General features: G+C 40.1%; 22 non-coding genes across 22 annotated transcripts; all 22 read left to right on the forward strand.

The window, feature by feature from the left end:
* The first annotated feature begins 1,110 nt into the window (after window positions 1-1,110).
* Window positions 1,111-1,182, forward strand: trnaq-uug (transfer RNA glutamine (anticodon UUG)). Its single transcript has one exon. It is a non-coding gene; the product is annotated as a tRNA-Gln (tRNA).
* Window positions 1,183-2,199: 1,017 nt separating this feature from the next.
* Window positions 2,200-2,271, forward strand: trnaq-cug (transfer RNA glutamine (anticodon CUG)). Its single transcript has one exon. It is a non-coding gene; the product is annotated as a tRNA-Gln (tRNA).
* Window positions 2,272-2,538: 267 nt separating this feature from the next.
* On the forward strand, window positions 2,539-2,610 carry trnaq-uug (transfer RNA glutamine (anticodon UUG)). Its single transcript has one exon. It is a non-coding gene; the product is annotated as a tRNA-Gln (tRNA).
* A 1,020-nt stretch (window positions 2,611-3,630) lies between these two features.
* On the forward strand, window positions 3,631-3,702 carry trnaq-uug (transfer RNA glutamine (anticodon UUG)). Its single transcript has one exon. It is a non-coding gene; the product is annotated as a tRNA-Gln (tRNA).
* Window positions 3,703-4,285: 583 nt separating this feature from the next.
* On the forward strand, window positions 4,286-4,357 carry trnaq-cug (transfer RNA glutamine (anticodon CUG)). Its single transcript has one exon. It is a non-coding gene; the product is annotated as a tRNA-Gln (tRNA).
* An 851-nt stretch (window positions 4,358-5,208) lies between these two features.
* On the forward strand, window positions 5,209-5,280 carry trnaq-cug (transfer RNA glutamine (anticodon CUG)). The gene has a single exon. It is a non-coding gene; the product is annotated as a tRNA-Gln (tRNA).
* Window positions 5,281-5,547: 267 nt separating this feature from the next.
* On the forward strand, window positions 5,548-5,619 carry trnaq-uug (transfer RNA glutamine (anticodon UUG)). Its single transcript has one exon. It is a non-coding gene; the product is annotated as a tRNA-Gln (tRNA).
* Window positions 5,620-6,637: 1,018 nt separating this feature from the next.
* trnaq-cug (transfer RNA glutamine (anticodon CUG)) lies at window positions 6,638-6,709 on the forward strand. Its single transcript has one exon. It is a non-coding gene; the product is annotated as a tRNA-Gln (tRNA).
* A 1,018-nt stretch (window positions 6,710-7,727) lies between these two features.
* trnaq-cug (transfer RNA glutamine (anticodon CUG)) lies at window positions 7,728-7,799 on the forward strand. The gene has a single exon. It is a non-coding gene; the product is annotated as a tRNA-Gln (tRNA).
* A 237-nt stretch (window positions 7,800-8,036) lies between these two features.
* On the forward strand, window positions 8,037-8,108 carry trnaq-uug (transfer RNA glutamine (anticodon UUG)). The gene has a single exon. It is a non-coding gene; the product is annotated as a tRNA-Gln (tRNA).
* Window positions 8,109-9,122: 1,014 nt separating this feature from the next.
* On the forward strand, window positions 9,123-9,194 carry trnaq-cug (transfer RNA glutamine (anticodon CUG)). Its single transcript has one exon. It is a non-coding gene; the product is annotated as a tRNA-Gln (tRNA).
* A 267-nt stretch (window positions 9,195-9,461) lies between these two features.
* On the forward strand, window positions 9,462-9,533 carry trnaq-uug (transfer RNA glutamine (anticodon UUG)). Its single transcript has one exon. It is a non-coding gene; the product is annotated as a tRNA-Gln (tRNA).
* A 512-nt stretch (window positions 9,534-10,045) lies between these two features.
* trnaq-cug (transfer RNA glutamine (anticodon CUG)) lies at window positions 10,046-10,117 on the forward strand. Its single transcript has one exon. It is a non-coding gene; the product is annotated as a tRNA-Gln (tRNA).
* Window positions 10,118-10,384: 267 nt separating this feature from the next.
* trnaq-uug (transfer RNA glutamine (anticodon UUG)) lies at window positions 10,385-10,456 on the forward strand. Its single transcript has one exon. It is a non-coding gene; the product is annotated as a tRNA-Gln (tRNA).
* A 513-nt stretch (window positions 10,457-10,969) lies between these two features.
* On the forward strand, window positions 10,970-11,041 carry trnaq-cug (transfer RNA glutamine (anticodon CUG)). Its single transcript has one exon. It is a non-coding gene; the product is annotated as a tRNA-Gln (tRNA).
* Window positions 11,042-11,959: 918 nt separating this feature from the next.
* Window positions 11,960-12,031, forward strand: trnaq-cug (transfer RNA glutamine (anticodon CUG)). The gene has a single exon. It is a non-coding gene; the product is annotated as a tRNA-Gln (tRNA).
* A 267-nt stretch (window positions 12,032-12,298) lies between these two features.
* trnaq-uug (transfer RNA glutamine (anticodon UUG)) lies at window positions 12,299-12,370 on the forward strand. Its single transcript has one exon. It is a non-coding gene; the product is annotated as a tRNA-Gln (tRNA).
* Window positions 12,371-13,389: 1,019 nt separating this feature from the next.
* trnaq-cug (transfer RNA glutamine (anticodon CUG)) lies at window positions 13,390-13,461 on the forward strand. The gene has a single exon. It is a non-coding gene; the product is annotated as a tRNA-Gln (tRNA).
* Window positions 13,462-14,483: 1,022 nt separating this feature from the next.
* On the forward strand, window positions 14,484-14,555 carry trnaq-cug (transfer RNA glutamine (anticodon CUG)). Its single transcript has one exon. It is a non-coding gene; the product is annotated as a tRNA-Gln (tRNA).
* A 923-nt stretch (window positions 14,556-15,478) lies between these two features.
* Window positions 15,479-15,550, forward strand: trnaq-cug (transfer RNA glutamine (anticodon CUG)). The gene has a single exon. It is a non-coding gene; the product is annotated as a tRNA-Gln (tRNA).
* Window positions 15,551-15,817: 267 nt separating this feature from the next.
* Window positions 15,818-15,889, forward strand: trnaq-uug (transfer RNA glutamine (anticodon UUG)). Its single transcript has one exon. It is a non-coding gene; the product is annotated as a tRNA-Gln (tRNA).
* Window positions 15,890-16,907: 1,018 nt separating this feature from the next.
* On the forward strand, window positions 16,908-16,979 carry trnaq-cug (transfer RNA glutamine (anticodon CUG)). Its single transcript has one exon. It is a non-coding gene; the product is annotated as a tRNA-Gln (tRNA).
* Window positions 16,980-17,761: the final 782 nt, after the last annotated feature.

The raw sequence follows: 17,761 nt of genomic DNA on the forward strand, positions 1-17,761 counted from the left end.
ACGAATATACTGTTTTTGAATCGCATACAAACCGGATCCCTGGAAATAGATGTTAAGGAAGAGGGATCAACATGGACGAAACTGCACTTTTGTTGCCAAAACACTCAAGCATCTTTGTGTCGACGTTTCTCCCGACACTGTCAGAAGAGGATCTGTAGAAACAAACTTTGAGGGTTTCTGGTCGCACTCACGATTGAGCTGCTCCATGAACCACAGCGTGCACGCGAACGGGAGAGGAAGAGAAGGAGAACGTGCGAGTGAAAGAGCAAGCAAGCGAGAGAATGGATGGAGTGGGAAAGAGTGCGCGAGAGGAAGAGATCACGCTGTAGAAAACTAACGCGAGCCCGACGCTCAGTTGACAAACAACGGAACATTTATTTAACATAAAGATACCAATGACATAATCAGTATATTTGTACGAAACAATAAACAAAGAAATAATATTCACTACATTACGCTAAATTATTCAGCCTTTTTTGCGAACTTGTTGGCTCTTTGCAAAAAAAAAAAAAAAAAAAAACAGACCAATTTAAATAACTCAACACAACTAATATAACAAGTGCTTTCTCCAAATGCAATCCCTGAAAAGCTGAACAGCCATACTAAAAATGCGACTGTCAAGAGAAAACAATGCAGGAAAGTTAAGAATGGCCTCAAATTGAGAATAGTCACATATCAGGCACAACAGGTCTTAGTTTTTTATAAAAAAAATGAAACACTACGTGAGTAAGAAGCTGTCATGCCTCAAACAATACCTGTACAGGCAAGTGAGGTCCCATGGTGTAATGGTTAGCACTCTGGACTCTGAATCCAGCGATCCGAGTTCAAATCTCGTTAGAACCTAGATGCATTTCTTTGGCCCCACCTGCTAACAGGACCTCTGCAAGTGGAGTGGAGAATATTCTGGTGAAGATTTCTCCCGACCATATTGCTAGAGACTGACCCTTAACACCCTCAACCTATAGGTATAAGGAGGTATGCTGTTTGAAACATTGGATGTTTCTAATTGAAATTCCAATGGAATAATCAGGCACAGTAAGCGTCGGTTTTTGCATCTAAACATTAGTAAGTGAAACTCTGGGGATAATATATGTGACTAGCATGCAAGTTGGTTCCATGGTGTAATGGTTAGCACTCTGGACTTTGAATCCAGTGATCCGAGTTCAAATCTCGGTGGAACCTGTAAATTTTTATTTGTCGCCACCCGCGGACGGGACGTATTTGTAGTAAAGTAAAATAATAATTAAATCAAACTTTGCGATGTAATGGATACACTCGTGTATCCTCTGCTGAAAGCTCCTTCAGCTGCTGCTCGAAGCTGTTCATTGCCTTTCATAGTGTGTAAACAAAGACAGAGATTTCTATTTTGGAACAATATGTATCATGACTGCAAAAATGCAGAGAAGGTAAACGAATATACTGTTTTTGAATCGCATACAAACCGGATCCCTGGAAATAGATGTTAAGGAAGAGGGATCAACATGGACGAAACTGCACTTTTGTTGCCAAAACACTCAAGCATCTTTGTGTCGACGTTTCTCCCGACACTGTCAGAAGAGGATCTGTAGAAACAAACTTTGAGGGTTTCTGGTCGCACTCACGATTGAGCTGCTCAATGAACCACAGCGTGCACGCGAACGGGAGAGGAAGGGAAGGAGAACGTGCGAGTGAAAGAGCAAGCAAGCGAGAGAATGGATGGAGTGGGAAAGAGTGCGCGAGAGGAAGAGATCACGCTGTAGAAAACTAACGCGAGCCCGACGCTCAGTTGACAAACAACGGAACATTTATTTAACATAAAGATACCAATGACATAATCAGTATATTTGTACGAAACAATAAACAAAGAAATAATATTCACTATATTACGCTAAATTATTCAGCCTTTTTTGCGAACTTGTTGGCTCTTTGCAAAAAAAAAAAAAAAAAAACAGACCAATTTAAATAACTCAACACAACTAATATAACAAGTGCTTTCTCCAAATGCAATCCCTGAAAAGCTGAACAGCCATACTAAAAATGCGACTGTCAAGAGAAAACAATGCAGAAAAGTTAAGAATGGCCTCAAATTGAGAATAGTCACGTCACACTGATTGACCGTCACATATCAGGCACAACAGGTCTTAGTTTTTCATAAAAAAATGAAACACTACGTGAGTAAGAAGCTGTCTTGCCTAAAACAATATCCTTGCAGGCATGTGAGGTTCCATGGTGTAATGGTTAGCACTCTGGACTCTGAATCCAGCGATCCGAGTTCAAATCTCGGTGGAACCTAGATTCATTTCTTTGGCCCCACCTGCTAACAGGACCTCTGCAAGTGGAGTGGAGAATATTCTGGTGAAGATTACTCCCGACCATATTGCTTGAGACTGACCTTTAACACCCTCAACATATAGGTATCTGGAGGTATGCTATTTGAAACATTGGATGTTTCTAGTTGAAATTCCAATGGAATAATCAGGCACAATAGGCATCGGTTTTTGCATCTAAACATTAGTAAGTGAAACTCTGGGGATAATACATGTGACCAGCATGCAAGTTGGTTCCATGGTGTAATGGTTAGCACTCTGGACTTTGAATCCAGTGATCCGAGTTCAAATCTCGGTGGAACCTGTAAATATTTATTTGTCGCCACCCGCGGACGGGACGTATTTGTAGTAAAGTAAAATAATAATTAAATCAAACTTTGCGATGTAATGGATACACTCGTGTATCCTCTGCTGAAAGCTCCTTCAGCTGCTGCTCGAAGCTGTTCATTGCCTTTCATAGTGTGTAAACAAAGATAGAGATTTGTATTTTAGAACAATATGTATCATGAGTGCAAAAATGCAGAGAAGGTAAACGAATATACTGTTTTTGAATCGCATACAAACCGGATCCCTGGAAATAGATGTTAAGGAAGAAGGATCAACATGGACGAAACTGCACTTTTGTTGCCAAAACACTCAAGCATCTTTGTGTCGACGTTTCTCCCGACACAGTCAGAAGAGGATCTGTAGAAACAAACTTTGAGGGTTTCTGGGCGGACTCACGATTGAGCTGCTCCATGAACCACAGCGTGCACGCGAACGGGAGGCGGAAGGGAAGGAGAACGTGCGAGTGAAAGAGCAAGCAAGCGAGAGAGTGGATGGAGTGGGAAAGATTGCGCGAGAGGAAGAGATCCCGCTGTAGAAAACTAACGCGAGCCCGACGCTCAGTTGACAAACAACGGAACATTTATTTAACATAAAGATACCAATGACATAATCAGTATATTTGTACGAAACAATAAACAAAGAAATAATATTCACTATATTACGCTAAATTATTCAGCCTTTTTTGCGAACTTGTTGGCTCTTTGCAAAAAAAAAAAAAAAAAAAAACAGACCAATTTAAATAACTCAACACAACTAATATAACAAGTGCTTTCTCCAAATGCAATCCCTGAAAAGCTGAACAGCCATACTAAAAATGCGACTGTCAAGAGAAAACAATGCAGGAAAGTTAAGAATGGCCTCAAATTGAGAATATTCACGTCACACTGATTGACCGTCACATATCAGGCACAACATGTCTTAGTTTTTCATTAAAAAATAAAACACTACGTGAGTAAGAAGCTGTCATGCCTAAAACAATATATTTACAGGTAAGTGAGGTTCCATGGTGTAATGGTTAGCACTCTGGACTTTGAATCCAGTGATCCGAGTTCAAATCTCGGTGGAACCTTTAAATATTTATTAGTCGCCAGTCGAGGTCGGGACGTATTTTTAATCAAGTAAAATAATAAATAAATCAAACTTTGCGATGTAATGGATACACTCGTGTATCCTCTGCTGAAAGCTCCTTCAGCTGCTGCTCGAAGCTGTTCATTCCCTTTCATAGTGTGTAAACAAAGACAGAGATTTCTATTTTGGAACAATATGTATCATGACTGCAAAAATTCAGAGAAGGTAAATGAATATACTGTTTTTGAATAGCATACAAACCGGATCCCAAAACAAAACAAAAAAAAAGCAAAAAAAAAACAAACAAAAAAAACAGACCAATTTAAATAACTCAACACAACTAATATAACAAGTGCTTTCTCCAAATCCAATCCCTGAAAAGCTGAACAGCCATACTAAAAATGCGACTGTCAAGAGAAAACAATGCAGGAAAATTAAGAATGGCCTCAAATTGAGAATTGTCACGTCACACTGATTGACCGTCACATATCAGGCACAACAGGTCTTAGTTTTTCATTAAAAAATTAAACACTACGTGAGTAAGAAGCTGTCATGCCTAAAACAATATATTTACAGGGAAGTGAGGTTCCATGGTGTAATGGTTAGCACTCTGGACTCTGAATCCAGCGATCCGAGTTCAAATCTCGGTGGAACCTAAATGCATTTCTTTGGCCCCACCTGCTAACAGGACCTCTGCAAGTGGAGTGGAGAATATTCTGGTGAAGATTACTCCCGACCATATTGCTTGAGACTGACCTTTAACACCCTCAACCTATAGGTATCTGGAGGTATGCTATTTGAAACATTGGATGTTTCTAATTGAAATTCCAATGGAATAATCAGGCACAATAAGCATCGGTTTTTGAATCTAAACATTAGTAAGTGAAACTCTGTGTATAATACATGTGACCAGCGTGCAAGTTGGTTCCATGGTGTAATGGTTAGCACTCTGGACATTGAATCCAGTGATTTGAGTTCAAATCTCGGTGGAACCTGTAAATATTTATTTGTCGCCACTCGTGTATCTTCTGCTGAAAGCTCCTTCAGCTGCTGCTCGAAGCTGTTCATTCCCTTTCATAGTGTGTAAACAAAGACAGAGATTTCTATTTTGGAACAATATGTATCATGACTGCAAAAATTCAGAGAAGGTAAATGAATATACTGTTTTTGAATAGCATACAAACCGGATCCCAAAACAAAACAAAAAAAAAGCAAAAAAAAAACAAACAAAAAAAACAGACCAATTTAAATAACTCAACACAACTAATATAACAAGTGCTTTCTCCAAATCCAATCCCTGAAAAGCTGAACAGCCATACTAAAAATGCGACTGTCAAGAGACAACAATGTAGGAAAATTAAGAATGGCCTCAAATTGAGAATAGTCACGTCACACTGATTGACCGTCACATATCAGGCACAACAGGTCTTAGTTTTTCATTAAAAAATTAAACACTACGTGAGTAAGAAGCTGTCATGCCTAAAACAATATATTTACAGGGAAGTGAGGTTCCATGGTGTAATGGTTAGCACTCTGGACTCTGAATCCAGCGATCCGAGTTCAAATCTCGGTGGAACCTAAATGCATTTCTTTGGCCCCACCTGCTAACAGGACCTCTGCAAGTGGAGTGGAGAATATTCTGGTGAAGATTACTCCCGACCATATTGCTAGAGACTGACCTTTAACACCCTCAACCTATAGGTATAAGGAGGTATGCTATTTAAAACATTGGATGTTTCTTATTGAAATTCCATTGGAATAATCAGGCACAGTAAGCATCGGTTTTTGCATCTAAACATTAGTAAGTGAAACTCTGGGGATAATATATGTGACTAGCATGCAAGTTGGTTCCATGGTGTAATGGTTAGCACTCTGGACTTTGAATCCAGTGATCCGAGTTCAAATCTCGGTGGAACCTGTAAATATTTATTTGTCGCCACCCGCGGACGGGACGTATTTGTAGTAAAGTAAAATAATAATTAAATCAAACTTTGCGAAGTAATGGATACACTCCTGTATCCTCTGCTGAAAGCTCCTTCAGCTGCTGCTCGAAGCTGTTCATTCCCTTTCATAGTGTGTAAACAAAGACAGAGATTTCTATTTTGGAACAATATGTATCATGACTGAAAAAATGCAGAGAAGGTAAACGAATATACTGTTTTTGAATCGCATACAAACCGGATCCCTGGAAATAGATGTTAAGGAAGAGGGATCAACATGGACGAAACTGCACTTTTGTTGCCAAAACACTCAAGCATCGTTGTGTCGACGTTTCTCCCGACACTGTCAGAAGAGGATCTGTAGAAACAAACTTTGAGGGTTTCTGGTCGCACTCACGATTGAGCTGCTCCATGAACCACAGCGTGCACGCGAACGGGAGAGGAAGGGAAGGAGAACGTGCGAGTGAAAGAGCAAGCAAGCGAGAGAATGGATGGAGTGGGAAAGAGTGCGCGAGAGGAAGAGATCACGCTGTAGAAAACTAACGCGAACCCGACGCTCAGTTGACAAACAACGGAACATTTATTTAACATAAAGATACCAATGACATAATCAGTATATTTGTACGAAACAATAAACAAAGAAATAATATTCACTATATTACGCTAAATTATTCAGCCTTTTTTGCGAACTTGTTGGCTCTTTGCAAAAAAAAAAAAAAAAAAAACAGACCAATTTAAATAACTCAACACAACTAATATAACAAGTGCTTTCTCCAAATGCAATCCCTGAAAAGCTGAACAGCCATACTAAAAATGCGACTGTCAAGAGAAAACAATGCAGGAAAGTTAAGAATGGCCTCAAATTGAGAATAGTCACGTCACACTGATTGACCGTCACATATCAGGCACAACAGGTCTTAGTTTTTCATAAAGAAATGAAACACTACGTGAGTAAGAAGCTGTCTTGCCTAAAACAATATCCTTACAGGCATGTGAGGTTCCATGGTGTAGTGGTTAGCACTCTGCACTCTGAATCCAGCGATCCGAGTTCAAATCTCGGTGGAACCTGTAAATATTTATTTGTCGCCACCCGCGGACGGGACGTATTTGTAGTAAAGTAAAATAATAATTAAATCAAACTTTGCGATGTAATGGATACACTCGTGTATCCTCTGCTGAAAGCTCCTTCAGCTGCTGCTCGAAGCTGTTCATTGCCTTTCATAGTGTGTAAACAAAGATAGAGATTTGTATTTTGGAACAATATGTATCATGAGTGCAAAAATGCAGAGAAGGTAAACGAATATACTGTTTTTGAATCGCATACAAACCGGATCCCTGGAAGTAGATGTTAAGGAAGAGGGATCAACATGGACGAAACTGCACTTTTGTTGCCAAAACACTCAAGCATCTTTGTGTCGACGTTTCTCCCGACACAGTCAGAAGAGGATCTGTAGAAACAAACTTTGAGGGTTTCTGGGCGCACTCACGATTGAGCTGCTCCATGAACCACAGCGTGCACGCGAACGGGAGGCGGAAGGGAAGGAGAACGTGCGAGTGAAAGAGCAAGCAAGCGAGAGAGTGGATGGAGTGGGAAAGATTGCGCGAGAGGAAGAGATCACGCTGTAGAAAACTAACGCGAGCCCGACGCTCAGTTGACAAACAACGGAACATTTATTTAACATAAAGATACCAATGACATAATCAGTATATTTGTACGAAACAATAAACAAAGAAATAATATTCACTATATTACGCTAAATTATTCAGCCTTTTTTGCGAACTTGTTGGCTCTTTGCAAAAAAAAAAAAAAAAAAACAGACCAATTTAAATAACTCAACACAACTAATATAACAAGTGCTTTCTCCAAATGCAATCCCTGAAAAGCTGAACAGCCATACTAAAAATGCGACTGTCAAGAGAAAACAATGCAGGAAAGTTAAGAATGGCCTCAAATTGAGAATAGTCACGTCACACTGATTGACCGTCACATATCAGGCACAACAGGTCTTAGTTTTTCATAAAGAAATGAAACACTACGTGAGTAAGAAGCTGTCTTGCCTGAAACAATATCCTTACAGGCATGTGAGGTTCCATGGTGTAATGGTTAGCACTCTGGACTCTGAATCCAGCGATCCGAGTTCAAATCTCGGTGGAACCTAGATTCATTTCTTTGGCCCCACCTGCTAACAGGACCTCTGCAAGTGGAGTGGAGAATATTTACCTTTAACCTTTAACACCCTCAACCTATAGGTATCTGGAGGTATGCTATTTGAAACATTGGATGTTTCTAATTGAAATTGCAGTGGAATAATCAGGCACAATAGGCCTCGGTTTTTGCATCTAAACATTAGTAAGTGAAACTCTGGGGATAATACATGTGACCAGCATGCAAGTTGGTTCCATGGTGTAATGGTTAGCACTCTGGACTTTGAATCCAGTGATCCGAGTTCAAATCTCGGTGGAACCTGTAAATATTTATTTGTCGCCAGCCGCGGACGGGACGTATTTTTAATCAATTAAAATAATAATTAAATCAAACTTTGCGATGTAATGGATACACTCGTGTATCCTCTGCTGAAAGCTCCTTCAGCTGCTGCTCGAAGCTGTTCATTCCCTTTCATAGTGTGTAAACAAAGACAGAGATTTGTATTTTGGAACAATATGTATCATGACTGCAAAAATGCAGAGAAGGTAAACGAATATACTGTTTTTGAATCGCATACAAACCGGATCCCTGGAAATAGATGTTAAGGAAGAGGGATCAACATGGACGACACTGCACTTTTGTTGCCAAAACACTCACGCATCTATGTGTCGACGTTTCTCCCGACACAGTCAGAAGAGGATCTGTAGAAACAAACTTTGAGGGTTTCTGGCCGCACTCACGATTGAGCTGCTCCATGAACCACAGCGTGTACGCGAACGGGAGAGGAAGGGAAGGAGAACGTGCGAGTGAAAGAGCAAGCAAGCGAGAGAGTGGATGGAGTGGGAAAGAGTGCGCGAGAGGAAGAGATCACGCTGTAGAAAACTAACGCGAGCCCGACGCTCAGTTGACAAACAACGGAATTTTTATTTAACATAAAGATACCAATAACATAATCAGTATATTTGTAAAAAACAATAAACAAAGAAATAATATTCACTATATTACGCTAAATTATTCAGCCTCATTTGCGAACTTGTTGGCTCTTTGCAAAACAAAAAAAAAAACAGACCAATTTAAATAACTCAACACAACTAATATAACAAGTGCTTTCTCCAAATGCAATCCCTGAAAAGCTGAACAGCCATACTAAAAATGCGACTGTCAAGAGAAAACAATGCAGGAAAGTTAAGAATGGCCTCAAATTGAGAATAGTCACGTCACACTGATTGACCGTCACATATCAGGCACAACATGTCTTAGTTTTTCATTAAAAAATGAAACACTACGTGAGTAAGAAGCTGTCTTGCCTAAAACAATATAATTACAAGCATGTGAGGTTCCATGGTGTAATGGTTAGCACTCTGGACTCTGAATCCAGCGATCCGAGTTCAAATCTCGGTGGAACCTAGATGCGTTTCTTTGGCCCCACCTGCTAACAGGACCTCTGCAAGTGGAGTGGAGAATATTCTGGTGAAGATTACTCCCGACCATATTGCTTGAGACTGACCTTTAACACCCTCAACCTATAGGTATCTGGAGGTATGCTATTTGAAACATTGGATGTTTCTAATTGAAATTCCAATGGAATAATCAGGCACAATAAGCATCGGTTTTTGCATCTAAACATTAGTAAGTGAAACTCTGTGTATAATACATGTGACCAGCGTGCAAGTTGGTTCCATGGTGTAATGGTTAGCACTCTGGACATTGAATCCAGTGATTCGAGTTCAAATCTCGGTGGAACCTGTAAATATTTATTTGTCGCCACTCGTGTATCTTCTGCTGAAAGCTCCTTCAGCTGCTGCTCGAAGCTGTTCATTCCCTTTCATAGTGTGTAAACAAAGACAGAGATTTCTATTTTGGAACAATATGTATCATGACTGCAAAAATTCAGAGAAGGTAAACGAATATACTGTTTTTGAATCGCATACAAACCGGATCCCAAAACAAAACAAAAAAAAAACAAAAAAAAAACAAAAAAAAAAAACAGACCAATTTAAATAACTCAACACAACTAATATAACAAGTGCTTTCTCCAAATCCAATCCCTGAAAAGCTGAACAGCCATACTAAAAATGCGACTGTCAAGAGAAAACAATGCAGGAAACATAAGAATGGCATCAAATTGAGAATTGTCACGTCACACTGATTGACCGTCACATATCAGGCACAACAGGTCTTAGTTTTTCATTAAAAAATAAAACACTACGTGAGTAAGAAGCTGTCTTGCCTAAAACAATATCGTTACAGGCAAGTGAGGTTCCATGGTGTAATGGTTAGCACTCTGGACTCTGAATCCAGCGATCAGAGTTCAAATCTCGGTGGAACCTAAATGCATTTATTTGGCCCCACCTGCTAACAGGACCTCTGCAAGTGGAGTGGAGAATATTCTGGTGAAGATTACTCCCGACCATATTGCTAGAGACTGACCTTTAAAACCCTCAACCTATAGGTATCTGGAGGTATGCTATTTGAAACATTGGATGTTTCTAATTGAAATTCCAATGGAATAATCAGGCACAATAAGCATCGGTTTTTGCATCTAAACATTAGTAAGTGAAACTCTGTGTATAATACATGTGACCAGTGTGCAAGTTGGTTCCATGGTGTAATGGTTAGCACTCTGGACATTGAATCCAGTGATTCGAGTTCAAATCTCGGTGGAACCTGTAAATATTTATTTGTCGCCACTCGTGTATCTTCTGCTGAAAGCTCCTTCAGCTGCTGCTCGAAGCTGTTCATTCCCTTTCATAGTGTGTAAACAAAGACAGAGATTTCTATTTTGGAACAATATGTATCATGACTGCAAAAATTCAGAGAAGGTAAACGAATATACTGTTTTTGAATCGCATACAAACCGGATCCCAAAACAAAACAAAAAAAACACAAAAAAAAAAACAAAAAAAAAAAACAGACCAATTTAAATAACTCAACACAACTAATACAACAAGTGCTTTCTCCAAATCCAATCCCTGAAAAGCTGAACAGCCATACTAAAAATGCGACTGTCAAGAGAAAACAATGCAGGAAACATAAGAATGGCCTCAAATTGAGGATTGTCACGTCACACTGATTGACCGTCACATATCAGGCACAACAGGTCTTAGTTTTTCATTAAAAAATAAAACACTACGTGAGTAAGAAGCTGTCTTGCCTAAAACAATATCGTTACAGGCAAGTGAGGTTCCATGGTGTAATGGTTAGCACTCTGGACTCTGAATCCAGCGATCCGAGTTGAAATCTCGGTGGAACCTAAATGCATTTATTTGGCCCCACCTGCTAACAGGACCTCTGCAAGTGGAGTGGAGAATATTCTGGTGAAGATTACTCCCGACCATATTGCTAGAGACTGACCTTTAACACCCTCAACCTATAGGTATCTGGAGGTAGGCTATTTAAAACATTGGATGTTTCTAATTGAAATTCCATTGGAATAATCAGGCACAGTAAGCATCGGTTTTTGCATCTAAACATTAGTAAGTGAAACTCTGGGGATAATATATGTGACTAGCATGCACTGTCAGAAGAGGATCTGTAGAAACAAACTTTGAGGGTTTCTGGTCGCACTCACGATTGAGCTGCTCCATGAACCACAGCGTGCACGCGAACGGGAGAGGAAGGGAAGGAGAACGTGCGAGTGAAAGAGCAAGCAAGCGAGAGAATGGATGGAGTGGGAAAGAGTGCGCGAGAGGAAGAGATCACGCTGTAGAAAACTAACGCGAGCCCGACGCTCAGTTGACAAACAACGGAACATTTATTTAACATAAAGATACCAATGACATAATCAGTATATTTGTACGAAACAATAAACAAAGAAATAATATTCACTATATTACGCTAAATTATTCAGCCTTTTTTGCGAACTTGTTGGCTCTTTGCAAAAAAAAAAAAAAAAAAAAAACAGACCAATTTAAATAACTCAACACAACTAATATAACAAGTGCTTTCTCCAAATGCAATCCCTGAAAAGCTGAACAGCCATACTAAAAATGCGACTGTCAAGAGAAAACAATGCAGGAAAGTTAAGAATGGCCTCAAATTGAGAATAGTCACGTCACACTGATTGACCGTCACATATCAGGCACAACATGTCTTAGTTTTTCATTAAAAAATGAAACACTACGTGAGTAAGAAGCTGTCTTGCCTAAAACAATATCCTTACAAGCATGTGAGGTTCCATGGTGTAATGGTTAGCACTCTGGACTCTGAATCCAGCGATCCGAGTTCAAATCTCGGTGGAACCTAGATGCGTTTCTTTGGCCCCACCTGCTAACAGGACCTCTGCAAGTGGAGTGGAGAATATTCTGGTGAAGATTACTCCCGACCATATTGCTAGAGACTGACCTTTAACACCCTCAACCTATAGGTATCTGGAGGTATGCTATTTAAAACATTGGATGTTTCTAATTGAAATTCCATTGGAATAATCAGGCACAGTAAGCATCGGTTTTTGCATCTAAACATTAGTAAGTGAAACTCTGGGGATAATATATGTGACTAGCATGCAAGTTGGTTCCATGGTGTAATGGTTAGCACTCTGGACTTTGAATCCAGTGATCCGAGTTCAAATCTCGGTGGAACCTGTAAATATTTATTTGTCGCCACCCGCGGACGGGACGTATTTGTAGTAAAGTAAAATAATAATTAAATCAAACTTTGCGAAGTAATGGATACACTCCTGTATCCTCTGCTGAAAGCTCCTTCAGCTGCTGCTCGAAGCTGTTCATTCCCTTTCATAGTGTGTAAACAAAGACAGAGATTTCTATTTTGGAACAATATGTATCATGACTGAAAAAATGCAGAGAAGGTAAACGAATATACTGTTTTTGAATCGCATACAAACCGGATCCCTGGAAATAGATGTTAAGGAAGAGGGATCAACATGGACGAAACTGCACTTTTGTTGCCAAAACACTCAAGCATCGTTGTGTCGACGTTTCTCCCGACACTGTCAGAAGAGGATCTGTAGAAACAAACTTTGAGGGTTTCTGGTCGCACTCACGATTGAGCTGCTCCATGAACCACAGCGTGCACGCGAACGGGAGAGGAAGGGAAGGAGAACGTGCGAGTGAAAGAGCAAGCAAGCGAGAGAATGGATGGAGTGGGAAAGAGTGCGCGAGAGGAAGAGATCACGCTGTAGAAAACTAACGCGAACCCGACGCTCAGTTGACAAACAACGGAACATTTATTTAACATAAAGATACCAATGACATAATCAGTATATTTGTATGAAACAATAAACAAAGAAATAATATTCACTATATTACGCTAAATTATTCAGCCTTTTTTGCGAACTTGTTGGCTCTTTGCAAAAAAAAAAAAAAAAAAAAACAGACCAATTTAAATAACTCAACACAACTAATATAACAAGTGCTTTCTCCAAATGCAATCCCTGAAAAGCTGAACAGCCATACTAAAAATGCGACTGTCAAGAGAAAACAATGCAGGAAAGTTAAGAATGGCCTCAAATTGAGAATAGTCACGTCACACTGATTGACCGTCACATATCAGGCACAACAGGTCTTAGTTTTTCATTAAAAAATAAAACACTACGTGAGTAAGAAGCTGTCATGCCTAAAACAATATATTTACAGGTAAGTGAGGTTCCATGGTGTAGTGGTTAGCACTCTGCACTCTGAATCCAGCGATCCGAGTTCAAATCTCGGTGGAACCTGTAAATATTTATTTGTCGCCACCCGCGGACGGGACGTATTTGTAGTAAAGTAAAATAATAATTAAATCAAACTTTGCGATGTAATGGATACACTCGTGTATCCTCTGCTGAAAGCTCCTTCAGCTGCTGCTCGAAGCTGTTCATTGCCTTTCATAGTGTGTAAACAAAGATAGAGATTTGTATTTTGGAACAATATGTATCATGAGTGCAAAAATGCAGAGAAGGTAAACGAATATACTGTTTTTGAATCGCATACAAACCGGATCCCTGGAAGTAGATGTTAAGGAAGAGGGATCAACATGGACGAAACTGCACTTTTGTTGCCAAAACACTCAAGCATCTTTGTGTCGACGTTTCTCCCGACACAGTCAGAAGAGGATCTGTAGAAACAAACTTTGAGGGTTTCTGGGCGCACTCACGATTGAGCTGCTCCATGAACCACAGCGTGCACGCGAACGGGAGGCGGAAGGGAAGGAGAACGTGCGAGTGAAAGAGCAAGCAAGCGAGAGAGTGGATGGAGTGGGAAAGATTGCGCGAGAGGAAGAGATCACGCTGTAGAAAACTAACGCGAGCCCGACGCTCAGTTGACAAACAACGGAACATTTATTTAACATAAAGATACCAATGACATAATCAGTATATTTGTACGAAACAATAAACAAAGAAATAATATTCACTATATTACGCTAAATTATTCAGCCTTTTTTGCGAACTTGTTGGCTCTTTGCAAAAAAAAAAAAAAAAAAAAAAACAGACCAATTTAAATAACTCAACACAACTAATATAACAAGTGCTTTCTCCAAATGCAATCCCTGAAAAGCTGAACAGCCATACTAAAAATGCGACTGTCAAGAGAAAACAATGCAGGAAAGTTAAGAATGGCCTCAAATTGAGAATAGTCACGTCACACTGATTGACCGTCACATATCAGGCACAACAGGTCTTAGTTTTTCATAAAGAAATGAAACACTACGTGAGTAAGAAGCTGCCTTGCCTGAAACAATATCCTTACAGGCATGTGAGGTTCCATGGTGTAGTGGTTAGCACTCTGGACTCTGAATCCAGCGATCCGAGTTCAAATCTCGGTGGAACCTAGATTCATTTCTTTGGCCCCACCTGCTAACAGGACCTCTGCAAGTGGAGTGGAGAATATTTACCTTTAACCTTTAACACCCTCAACCTATAGGTATCTGGAGGTATGCTATTTGAAACATTGGATGTTTCTAATTGAAATCGATTTTTGAATTTTTGAATCGCATACAAACCGGATCCCTGGAAGTAGATGTTAAGGAAGAGGGATCAACATGGACGAAACTGCACTTTTGTTGCCAAAACACTCAAGCATCTTTGTGTCGACGTTTCTCCCGACACAGTCAGAAGAGGATCTGTAGAAACAAACTTTGAGGGTTTCTGGGCGCACTCACGATTGAGCTGCTCCATGAACCACAGCGTGCACGCGAACGGGAGAGGAAGGGAAGGAGAACGTGCGAGTGAAAGAGCAAGCAAGCGAGAGAATGGATGGAGTGGGAAAGAGTGCGCGAGAGGAAGAGATCACGCTGTAGAAAACTAACGCGAACCCGACGCTCAGTTGACAAACAACGGAACATTTATTTAACATAAAGATACCAATGACATAATCAGTATATTTGTACGAAACAATAAACAAAGAAATAATATTCACTATATTACGCTAAATTATTCAGCCTCATTTGCGAACTTGTTGGCTCTTTGCAAAACAAAAAAAAAACAGACCAATTTAAATAACTCAACACAACTAATATAACAAGTGCTTTCTCCAAATCCAATCCCTGAAAAGCTGAACAGCCATACTAAAAATGCGACTGTCAAGAGAAAACAATGCAGGAAAAATAAGAATGGCCTCAAATTGAGAATAGTCACGTCACACTGATTGACCGTCACATATCAGGCACAACAGGTCTTAGTTTTTCATTAAAAAATTAAACACCACGTGAGTAAGAAGCTGTCATGCCTAAAACAATATCTTTACAGGCAAGTTGGTTCCATGGTGTAATGGTTAGCACTCTGGACTCTGAATCCAGCGATCCGAGTTCAAATCTCGGTGGAACCTAGATGCGCTTCTTTGGCCCCACCTGCTAACAGGACCTCTGCAAGTGGAGTGGAGAATATTCTGGTGAAGATTACTCCCGACCATATTGCTAGAGACTGACCTTTAACACCCTCAACCTATAGGTATCTGGAGGTATGCTATTTAAAACATTGGATGTTTCTAATTGAAATTCCATTGGAATAATCAGGCACAGTAAGCATCGGTTTTTGCATCTAAACATTAGTAAGTGAAACTCTGGGGATAATATATGTGACTAGCATGCAAGTTGGTTCCATGGTGTAATGGTTAGCACTCTGGACTTTGAATCCAGTGATCCGAGTTCAAATCTCGGTGGAACCTGTAAATATTTATTTGTCGCCACCCGCCGACGGGACGTATTTGTAGTAAAGTAAAATAATAATTAAATCAAACTTTGCGAAGTAATGGATACACTCCTGTATCCTCTGCTGAAAGCTCCTTCAGCTGCTGCTCGAAGCTGTTCATTCCCTTTCATAGTGTGTAAACAAAGACAGAGATTTCTATTTTGGAACAATATGTATCATGACTGAAAAAATGCAGAGAAGGTAAACGAATATACTGTTTTTGAATCGCATACAAACCGGATCCCTGGAAATAGATGTTAAGGAAGAGGGATCAACATGGACGAAACTGCACTTTTGTTGCCAAAACACTCAAGCATCGTTGTGTCGACGTTTCTCCCGACACTGTCAGAAGAGGATCTGTAGAAACAAACTTTGAGGGTTTCTGGTCGCACTCACGATTGAGCTGCTCCATGAACCACAGCGTGCACGCGAACGGGAGAGGAAGGGAAGGAGAACGTGCGAGTGAAAGAGCAAGCAAGCGAGAGAATGGATGGAGTGGGAAAGAGTGCGCGAGAGGAAGAGATCACGCTGTAGAAAACTAACGCGAACCCGACGCTCAGTTGACAAACAACGGAACATTTATTTAACATAAAGATACCAATGACATAATCAGTATATTTGTACGAAACAATAAACAAAGAAATAATATTCACTATATTACGCTAAATTATTCAGCCTTTTTTGCGAACTTGTTGGCTCTTTGCAAAAAAAAAAAAAAAAAAAACAGACCAATTTAAATAACTCAACACAACTAATATAACAAGTGCTTTCTCCAAATGCAATCCCTGAAAAGCTGAACAGCCATACTAAAAATGCGACTGTCAAGAGAAAACAATGCAGGAAAGTTAAGAATGGCCTCAAATTGAGAATAGTCACGTCACACTGATTGACCGTCACATATCAGGCACAACAGGTCTTAGTTTTTCATAAAGAAATGAAACACTACGTGAGTAAGAAGCTGTCTTGCCTAAAACAATATCCTTACAGGCATGTGAGGTTCCATGGTGTAGTGGTTAGCACTCTGGACTCTGAATCCAGCGATCCGAGTTCAAATCTCGGTGGAACCTAGATTCATTTCTTTGGCCCCACCTGCTAACAGGACCTCTGCAAGTGGAGTGGAGAATATTTACCTTTAACCTTTAACACCCTCAACCTATAGGTATCTGGAGGTATGCTATTTGAAACATTGGATGTTTCTAATTGAAATCGATTTTTGAATTTTTGAATCGCATACAAACCGGATCCCTGGATAGCACTCTGCACTCTGAATCCAGCGATCCGAGTTCAAATCTCGGTGGAACCTGTAAATATTTATTTGTCGCCACCCGCGGACGGGACGTATTTGTAGTAAAGTAAAATAATAATTAAATCAAACTTTGCGATGTAATGGATACACTCGTGTATCCTCTGCTGAAAGCTCCTTCAGCTGCTGCTCGAAGCTGTTCATTGCCTTTCATAGTGTGTAAACAAAGATAGAGATTTGTATTTTGGAACAATATGTATCATGAGTGCAAAAATGCAGAGAAGGTAAACGAATATACTGTTTTTGAATCGCATACAAACCGGATCCCTGGAAGTAGATGTTAAGGAAGAGGGATCAACATGGACGAAACTGCACTTTTGTTGCCAAAACACTCAAGCATCTTTGTGTCGACGTTTCTCCCGACACAGTCAGAAGAGGATCTGTAGAAACAAACTTTGAGGGTTTCTGGGCGCACTCACGATTGAGCTGCTCCATGAACCACAGCGTGCACGCGAACGGGAGGCGGAAGGGAAGGAGAACGTGCGAGTGAAAGAGCAAGCAAGCGAGAGAGTGGATGGAGTGGGAAAGATTGCGCGAGAGGAAGAG

The sequence above is a fragment of the Salminus brasiliensis genome, chromosome 24 (genome assembly GCF_030463535.1).
Source record: "Salminus brasiliensis chromosome 24, fSalBra1.hap2, whole genome shotgun sequence".
Taxonomy (NCBI): Eukaryota; Metazoa; Chordata; class Actinopteri; order Characiformes; family Bryconidae; genus Salminus; species Salminus brasiliensis.